Below are 10,304 nucleotides of genomic sequence, written 5' to 3'. Positions count from 1 at the left end.
AAACCTGAACCCGACCTGTTTACATATACAGGCCAGAAATTCTATCCTGACCCAACCTGTTTGTAAACGGGTTGATCTGAACCCAACCTATTTAACCTGAATTTTTTTAAAGCTTATTTATGAGTCTTAAAAGTTAAAATCAAACAAAATCTTTATTTACCCAACTCGAATTAACATACTGTAACGGTTAATATTCTTAAAAAATTAAATCATTTTATACATATTTACAATCACAATCAAATACTTGTACTACTTCGTATAATTTTTTAGTATTACAATTTTCAACAAAAATTAACTTTTGCAGAAACCAGCAATCAATATTCTCTGGCTTTTCTTAGTTCCATCGATTCTTCTTTCATGGGTAGCTAAGAAATTGAAGAAGAGAAGTTAAAAATAAACCCTCACCTCATCTACTACCTGACTACCTCAATAAGTGTATTTTGAACCCTCTCTAAAAAGTGAAAAAGAATAAAGTTAGAGGAAAGTGACATTGAGTGAGCCACCATAGAGGAGATCAGTAGAGAGAATGAGCCCAGTGAGGAGAGAGCGAGAATGAGGAGAGGAGAGGCTGTAGAAATGTGGGATCAATTTGATTTAGGGTTTAGATTATACTTATATGACTACTAGGTTAAATCCCGTGCCATGCACGTTCATAATTAAATTTTACAACAAATAAACAATAAATTATGGTGTTAATTCAACGATAATTTATCCAAAAAAATTATTTGGAATAAAATAACTTGAATTTTAATTAGTTTATACTAATACTAAATACGTAAAGGTTATTGAATTGGATTGTTTAAATAAATAAATATAGTAATAGAAACTTAGAAGCTATAAGGTTTTATATAAGAAAATTAAAATATTAGCTTAGGTTAGTACCCATATACGAACTCATATACATTTGTCCTTAAATTGTTGACACACTTTGATCAACATAATATGAAAATTTAGTTGAGTTCATTTTACTTTAGGATAATTAGTATTCAATAATCAACTTTTTAAATATATCTTTAGTGAGTAGTAGGGGTTTTTATTTTTTAAATAATGACATAAATGTTTAGAATAATTAAATAATATTCCAATTATATATGTTGTGTACAAAGTATACTATAACAAACTTATTTTGTTCTTATAAATGTTAAGTATAATTTTAAGATTAATACAAAGTATGCTACCAAAATGGTTTTTCTTTTTTTAATTAAAATAAATTTTATCATCAAATGATAAAAGTTGGTGAAAAAAAATTGATATTGATAATATTATAACAATTTTGGAAAAGAATATATTCCAATACATTATTTTTAATCAATGTTAGTACTATTGTAACTAAAAGTTTCCTAGTATATAAAATATATGTAAATTTTTTTTTTTGAATATAATTGGATTAAATTAAATATGTTGTCAAAAAACTAAAAAGGAAAGGAAAAAAAAGACGGGAAAATTTTTAACCAGGAAATGACAAATGTCATTCCTGATTTCGCCTTTAGTATAGATTTATTGATGTATTGCATTGGGCTAGGCCCAAAAAATTGAATATGCTAATGGGTTAAACGAGTCATGATCAGGTTGACCCAACCTGTATCTGACCCAAATTAGTTAAACGGGTTAGGCAGGTTATTTTTGGGTTGGGATTTCCAACCCGAATCTGACCCGTTTATATTCGGGTCGGGTTCGAGTTGACTCAATTACATAAACGGGTTGAAAATTTTAATCAAAATCCAATTATTTCGGGTTGGGTTCAGGTCGGGTTGTCTAGTCGGGTCAACTTTTGTCAACCCTAAGTAATATAGGAATTACTTTATTATTTAAGGGTTACACAATATTTATGATAAAGCTAAGAAATTGGATACTCTATCAGTATAATAGGGGTTACATAGTTTTTATTTTTTTCTTAACAAGTGGCCACATGGTGTGGCTAGCCGCACATAAAATGATAAAATGCGCTATATGACTTATGTTTGATATTAATCCACCAAGCAATTATCATCAATTGATCTTTAATTATTTTTTTTTTTCTCCTTGTACAAATCACAAATGTTAATGATGTATATTGACTTGATGCCTTGGACACCATTGCAAAACTTAAGATTAAAGAAGGTGATAGTATCTTGTAAAAAGAAAAAGAAAAAGAAGGTGATAGTAAATAGTTGAATTGTTAAGTTTAAGGCACACATCATATGCCATAAATACAACTCAATTGTAGACAATTTAAAACCAAATTATAGAGTTAAATTTGAACTAGATTTCATGAACATACTCATTGTCCACTTTTACATTTCACGTCTTTTAAAAATTGCTTGTATGACTTTTTTTTGGCTTAATTTTGCCTATAAAAGTGTAAAACAATACGCAATATTTGTGAGCTTTTTAATAGTAAGTGTCTTACTAATGAATGCCCTGGGGAATTTGATAACAATTAAAAATATTTCCTAAAATGGCACTCTCTCGATCTGTTTTTTTTAAAGTGTCCGATCCTATTAGGGGATGTGTGTGGACTCTTGGAGTTTTCGGCAAAAGAGTAAAATAATACTTTCACTATCTTTTTTATAGTGGCAACACTTCTCTTTTTACGCTTGTCGATCCATGATTTCAATTGTTAAAATCTTTAATTACCAATATGTAAAAATTACAAATATTTGACATTTAAATAGGTTAAATCGAGCCAAATCTAACAGGATCTCACATGACTATATTTTTACGTAATTAATTCATCAAAGCTTGTCAAAATAAAATACATGAATAGTATAAAAGTCAAACTATTGCAATTATAAAAAAACGGAAGAAGTAGTATATAAGTGGGTATAGTTAGGAATAAAAATTTTGGAAAAGTAAGAGAGAAATATAAATGTAGGACCACTAGATATAATGTGAGGAAGAGAAATATTATAACATGATGATGAGGTCAAAAGAAAGAGAGAAAAATAATATATGAGTATATTGTAAATGAGGTTTCTAAATTTATGGAGTATTTAAATAACAATCGCCGTTTTGGAAAGTGGGACACATAAAAAAACGAAGGGGGCATTAATTTGAGAATGTATTCTCAAATCATACGTTGATCGGGATAATTAATGTTTATTTCGATTAATAATTCCATTTTTAGTGATCTTATCCAAGGTCTGTGTGACTGTGTGTGGGTGTTTTTTAGCTTCTACCAATTAATATTGTTAGTTGAAAAAAATTGTTTAATTTGATAGACATTGCTACATCTATCTATCTCCTACTCCGAAAAAATGGCTATATGAGGTAGATTGTAGTTAGTAGAACAAGTAAAAAAATGTTTACTATAGTTGATTAGATACCACAACGACAAATCTACCATGCGTATTCATACATGCCAATAATTTTTTTTTTACCCTGAAATGATGCATGTTGATGAGATTTTTTTTTTTTTTTTTGTGATGATTAAAGAAATAAAGGGCAGATAAATGTAATAATTGATGAAAGATGATAGTGTGTGTTAAGGTTATGATGATTGATGGATTTGCAAGAGTATAACAAGGGGAAAATGAGTCTTGCAAGGCCCAATTGATTGATAACAATAAAAAAAAAAAAACTCAAACATTTGGGTCTTGCAAGGCCTAAGCATGCATTGTTTTATGAAAAGCCCATTTATGTGAAGGTATCATCAAGCCCATTAAGAGTAAGCTTGTCGTCTATAGTCTATTACTTTCAACTTCAAACGACTCAAGAATAAAATTAGTAATTGGGTTCCGGCGATTTACGGTTTTACCAAATATCTTACTTCCTCTATTCTTTTTACTTGATCTGTTTCTTTTATCACACTTATCAATGCAAAAGTTTAACGATCAATAACTTTAATTCTTCTTAAGTAAAAATTATAAAAGTTATATATTATGATAATACTTATTGAGACAAATTTAACAAGACCTCACATGAATATGTTTTTTCATTACATGCTTGTCACAAAAGACCGTCAAAGGAGAGATGATGAATAGTATAAAAGTCAAAACAGATCAAGTAAAAAAGAACGGAGGAAGTATTACTTATCATATAAGAAAAAATATGTTCAAATTAGCAAAAAAAACAAAAAAAAAAGAAATGTAACACTTATTAAAACACGGTTGTGTTTGGTAAGTGTAACACTTATCAAAACAGAAAGAGAGTATTGCTTTACACTCCCTTCTTTATTTTTTAAGTGTTATATTTTGATCGGCACATAGTTTTAGGTTATTTAATCTATATACTATACTAAAAGATAAGCAACTCAATGAGAGACTGACAAATGTCTCATCATGATTCGATGTCTTCTATTAATTTTTTTTATTATTATATATTTATGTTTTCATATGTATAAAATAATTATATTTAGTAGTGAGCAAAGGAAAGAATTATATTTAGAATTACATGATACTACTAATCGACCTCTTGATGATACTACGTCATCTACATACAATATAATGTAAAAAAAAGGTTTTAAAATTCTCAAAATATTTTATACATATGCACATGCAAGGTAAAGTAAGGAGATATAAAAAAAATATCTTACTACATATCTTGTATTCTGTAGGAAAAACAGAACAACTTTTGGAGTATTAATATGTCTATTTTATATAGTAATTTACCCCCGTCCCTTGGTCATAATTAGGAGTATTTTTGGCTCTTTAGAGCCACTTTTATTACTACATATGTATTTTCTAGTGTTTTCGTAGTTTTGGTAGTGTTTTGTAGGAAATTGCATATTTGGAGCATTTTTCCTGGGATTATTTGGAGCAACTACGAACATTGGAGGAGTACGACCATCTTTCATAGCCCAAGGTCGGTTAGAGTCATCAAACTGGTGATTAAGGGCTCGACATATGAGAAGCCAAGGCATTGGACCGAGTTATCAAGCCCCAAAGAGGAAATCCGGATTGGGCTAAGTATTGAAGCCCAATTGAAATCCAAGGAGAAGTGTCCAAGTACCCTGCCCGATCGGGCAGGCCCTCGCCCTGAGGCGCGCCCGACCGGGGGGGGGGGGGAAGAAGGAAGAGCAGCCCTTCGCCTTGTCTCGCGCCCGACCGGGCGCGAGAGATGCCCATCGAGGAAAAAGGCAGGCTCAGCCGGGTGAGATGGCGCTCGACTGGGCGCGTGTTTTAGAGGAGGATGACGACGTTCTTTTACTTAGATTTTAATTAGGATGTTTTTTATATTTTGTATAAATACGTTTTAGTTGTTTTGATACAATTACCTCTTTTTCATTAGCTAAATTCTTTCTTAAGCTTAGACTTCTCTCTTGTTTTCTTTTTCTATAACTCTTGGTTTTAATTCAATTCATTATTTCCGTTAACTTTAGTAACAATTTCTTCCCTTTTTATTTCAGTAATTTATTTGCTTTTGTTCATCATGTTTTGCTTAATTGCTTTGATTAGTTTAGATTTAATTATGTATGAGTAGATTATTTTCTAGGGTTGTGGGGATCCATAAGTAATATGAAGGGGTAATTTATTATTGTTGATTGTTAATGCTTGATTAATTTCCTATTAATTGATTTAATGCTATGCAATTAGATTAGGCCTGGTTTAATTATATGAGTTATGCAATATTGATTCGAGATTCGAAAGATAAGAATTGGTGTTTAGGCTTAGTTTCAATAGGCAGGTTAATTTATAAATGGTTAAGTCAAGATTCGAGAGATGCGATTTAATACCGGTAGATTAATTCTGTGATTGTAATACGTAGAGAAAGCCCTTTATAATCTGATTAATTGATGCATTGATGATTGATTATTGTGTTTTACCCTGAAATATTATTTATTGGTGAACCTATACCCTACGCTTTTATTATTTGATTTCTCCCTTTACTTTAATCTCCTTAGTTTAATTCTTTTTACAACAATCCATTTCTTGCTCCCAATGTCCTATAAATTTTACTTCCCTTTACTTTAATATCCATTTCAACAGTAAAATTGTGGAATTGTAGGACATTGGGAGCAAGATCGTAGGAGTTCCATGGAGCAAGTTAGTGCCTTCCAAACCTATACGCAAAATAACCCATACTCCAACACTTATAATCCTGGCCTCCGGAACCATCCATTTCTTTCCTACTGAAGTACTAATGTACAAAATCCTCCACCTCCACAACAACCACAACAACAACCACCACCACAACAGAAATATTACCATCCTAACTCTGGACCGAAAACCCAATCACAAACCCCTCCATCTTCTGACCCTGGTTTGTTAGAAATTAGAGTAATGTTATCAAATATGCAAAGCACATGGAGAGTAGGGATGCACAAATTGATTTGATCCTAGCTTATAATAAAATTATGGATAATCAAATTGCGCAGATTTCATCTACCCTACAAACCTGTCAGCAGGGAGCCTTACCATCGCAACCAATCCACCCTACGGATCATGATAATGCAATTACTCTAAGGAGTAGTTCACACTATGATGGGCCTCCTATGCCCAAAGATGATAAACATGTTTCAACAACAATTGCTAATCCTGATTCCCTTGTACCAAGTGCTAATGTTACTAACCCTGCAGGGCTACAAGAGAAAACTAACTCTTCTAATGTTTCTTTGCAGGGTAAATATCAGGACAAGGGTGGAGATGTGCAGGGTCTAATCATCAAACTTCCATTCCCAAATAAACATTTGAAGAGTAAGTTTGATAAGCAATTTGGTAAGTTTTTGGAGGTTGTGAAAAATTTGCTGGTAATAGTTCATTTCACTGATTTAATCACTCAAGTTCCTACATATGCTAAATTTATGAAAGATATTTTGACTAGGAAAATGGTCTTTGATGAGGTACAAACTGTAGCTTTTACAGAGGAATGTAGTGCTTTATTGCAAAATAAATCCCCTCCTAAATTAAAGGATCCTGGTAGTTTTTCTATCCCTTGTCATATTGGTAATGTCTTCATTGATAAAGCATTATGTGATTTGGGTGCTAATGTTGGTGTTATGCCGTCGTCTATGTGTTCTAAACTTAATATGTGTGATTTAAAAGTTACTAACATTACTTTACAGATGGCAGACCTTTTTGTTAAATACCCCTTAGGTATTCTAGAGGATGTCCCTGTCAGAGTTGGTAAAGTTTTTATTCCTGTAGATTTTGTTGTTTTAGACATGGCTGAGGATACACAAATTCCCATTATTTTAGGTAGGCCTTTCCTCCACACTGCAGGAGCCATAATTGATGTGAAAAATGGAAAACTAACCCTTTCTGTTGGAGATGATAATATCACTTTGAATTTAGGGAAGGTTTTGAAAGGACCTATGCTAGAGGAAAATTGTTGTTTAATTGATGTGATTGATATAATGGATGATATTTGTGAAGAAATCTTACCGCAGGTTCTTGCAAGAGATCCCTTAGAGGAAGTTCTTTGTGGCGAATTGACTACAGGTGATGCGAGTATTTGGAGTAGAGAAGTGGACGCCATAGAAAAAGCTCTCGTTATCACTACTACAAAGTTGGCCTAATGTAACACCTTGTGGTAACACTTTATAAGTCAAGATATAAATAAATATTTAAGTAACACTTTTGTAACACTTAGATAATAGGTAGCACTTGTATGTAGCACATACTAATTTGGAACACTTTAAAGTAACAATATACATAAAGTCTCACTTTCAGGTAACACTTTGATTATGGGTAGCACTTATAACACATAAAAATTAAAATAGGGCCCTTGCCTAACTCTCTTTTCACTTTTTCTCACTAGTAGAAAAAACGTAATGGCAAGCGGTTCAAACCCCCTAATGGCAAACGGTTTTGAACCGCATGGGCTTAGGGGGCTTGCCAATAGCCATTTAAATGGCAAGCGGTTCAGAACTGCTTGCCATTAGGGGAGACTGGCAAGCGGTTTGGCGCCAAAACCGCTTGCCATTACACTTGACATAATATTATGTCAAGTGTAATGGCAAGCGGTGTTGGCGCCAAACCAGTTTCCATTTGGATTTTTTTTTCCAAAATTAATATTAATAATAATAATAGTATTAGTGACCTGTTTTAATATACATATTAATCCGTCATTATTAAAATAATAATTATTATTATAAATATTATTATTAATAATAATAATTAATAATAATTAATAATAATTAAAATATTACAAATTAAAGAATAAAAATACAATAACAACATGAAATAAATATACATATCAAAAGTAACATCAATAATATATTTAATTAACAATAATATGTAAGTACACCAAAATACATAATAATAACACTCAGAAATAATATATACTATGTACTAATTATATATAATTAATGTAAATATATCTATATATATAAAAAGATAACTAAATATTGTTCATAATAACTAAACTCAAGCTCACTAATTAATTCGGTGTGTGTGCACCCACTCTGACAATACTAGATGCCATCAAATGTCACGAAAAAAGCCCACATGTCGCGAATTTCATCAATTTCTTTGCTTGTTAACGGGCCTTTCCTTTGAATCTTGCAAACCTTTGGAAAAAAAGAAAAAACCAAACATTATACATCATGCATATTACATAAAATTCAAACCAAATGTATGTCAAATATTTCAAAGGCCACATATATAGGTTTGTTTCTTTCACAAAATGGCCCAAATAAGGCCGACATGACTTCTACTTTGCCCAATTTCTACATTGTCTATCAAATGAACAATTTCATTGTCATAGCATGCCCATATTACCTACTCTTAGGTGTCTAAGGTTTGAAATCACATCAAAAGAGGGTTTTACTAAGATTTAGGATGCTTTTTATCCAAATTGGCCCAAATAAGGCCTATATGACTTCTACTTTGCCCATCTTCTACATTTCTTATCTAATGAACTATTTATTTATCATAACATGTCAATATTACCTAGTATTAGGTGTCTAATGTTTGAAATAATATCAAAATAGCATTTTACTAAGTTTTAAGACGGTTTTTATCCAAAATCGGACAAATAAGGGCTATATGACTTCTACTTTGCCCATTTTCTACATTTCTTATCTAACGAACTATTTCTTTATCATAACATGTCAATATTACCTAGTCTTAGGTGTCTAATGTTTGAAATCATATCAAAATAGCATTTTACTAAGTTTTAAGACGGTTTTTATCCAAAATCGGACAAATAAGGGCTATTTGACATCTACTTTGCCCATTTTCTACATTTCTTATCTAATGAACTATTTATTTATCATAACATGTCAATATTACCTAGTCTTAGGTGTCTAATATTTGAAATCATATCTAATGAGCATTTTACTAAGTTTTAGGACGGTTTTTATCCAAAATCGGACAAATAAGGGCTATTTGACTTCTACTTTGCCTATTTTCTACATTTCTTATCTAATGAACTATTTCTTTATCATAACATGTCAATATTACCTAGTTTTAGGTGTCTAATGTTTGAAATCATATCAAAAGAACATTTTACTAAGTTTTAGGACGGTTTTTATCCAAAATCGGACAAATAAGGGCTATTTGACTTCTACTTTGCCCATTTTCTACATTTCTTATCTAATGAACTATTTCTTTATCATAACATGTCAATATTACCTAGTCTTACGTGTTTAATGTTTGAAATCATATCAAAATAGCATTTTATTAAGTTTAAGGACGGCTTTTATCCAAAATCGGCTATTGGACTTCTACTTTGCCCATTTTCTACATTTTTTTTCATATGAACTTTTTGTTTCTCATACCATACCCATATTACCTATTCTTAGGCGTGTAAGGTTTGAAATCACATCAAAAGAGCACCCAACTAAGTTTTAGGACGCTTTTTATCCAAAATCGGCGTACATGACTTATTTACCAAATTCACTAACAATTAGGTACCAAGTTCACAAAATTGCAATCACCAAATTCACTAAAATCACTAACAATTAATCCCCGGGCTGCTTCCATGGCTGCTGCAGCTGCTCGGGATGCTGCCATGGGTGCTGCAGCTGCCTGGTGGCTGTTGCAGCTGCCTGGTGGCTGCTGCAGCTGCCTGGTGGCTGCTGCAGCTGCCTGGTGGCTGCTGCAGCTGCCTGGGTTGATGCTGCAGTTGCCTCGAGTTCCTCGGGTTCTCACTTTCCCATTTATGTGTTCGTTGCAATAATGAAAGCAAGTATTGATCGAACGAAAACAAAAAAATCATACCTCCTCAATGTGTTGAGCTTCCGTGCACCTATTGACTATGTCAAACATAAACCTCATCACGTATAGGGCACAATCAACGCCGTTATCTTGTTGCGCACACTGACATGACACAAATCTAATCTAGTCTTTCATAGCCATAACGGAAGGCAAGTTTATTAAACAAATCACTATATCAGGGCATTACCTTCGAATATTTCCACGTAGGACCCGCAACCGAACGGC

This window comes from Chenopodium album, chromosome 14 (genome assembly GCF_948465745.1).
Source record: "Chenopodium album chromosome 14, dcCheAlbu1.1, whole genome shotgun sequence".
NCBI classification, from domain to species: domain Eukaryota; kingdom Viridiplantae; phylum Streptophyta; class Magnoliopsida; order Caryophyllales; family Amaranthaceae; genus Chenopodium; species Chenopodium album.
This window is presented reverse-complemented; position numbering follows the sequence as displayed.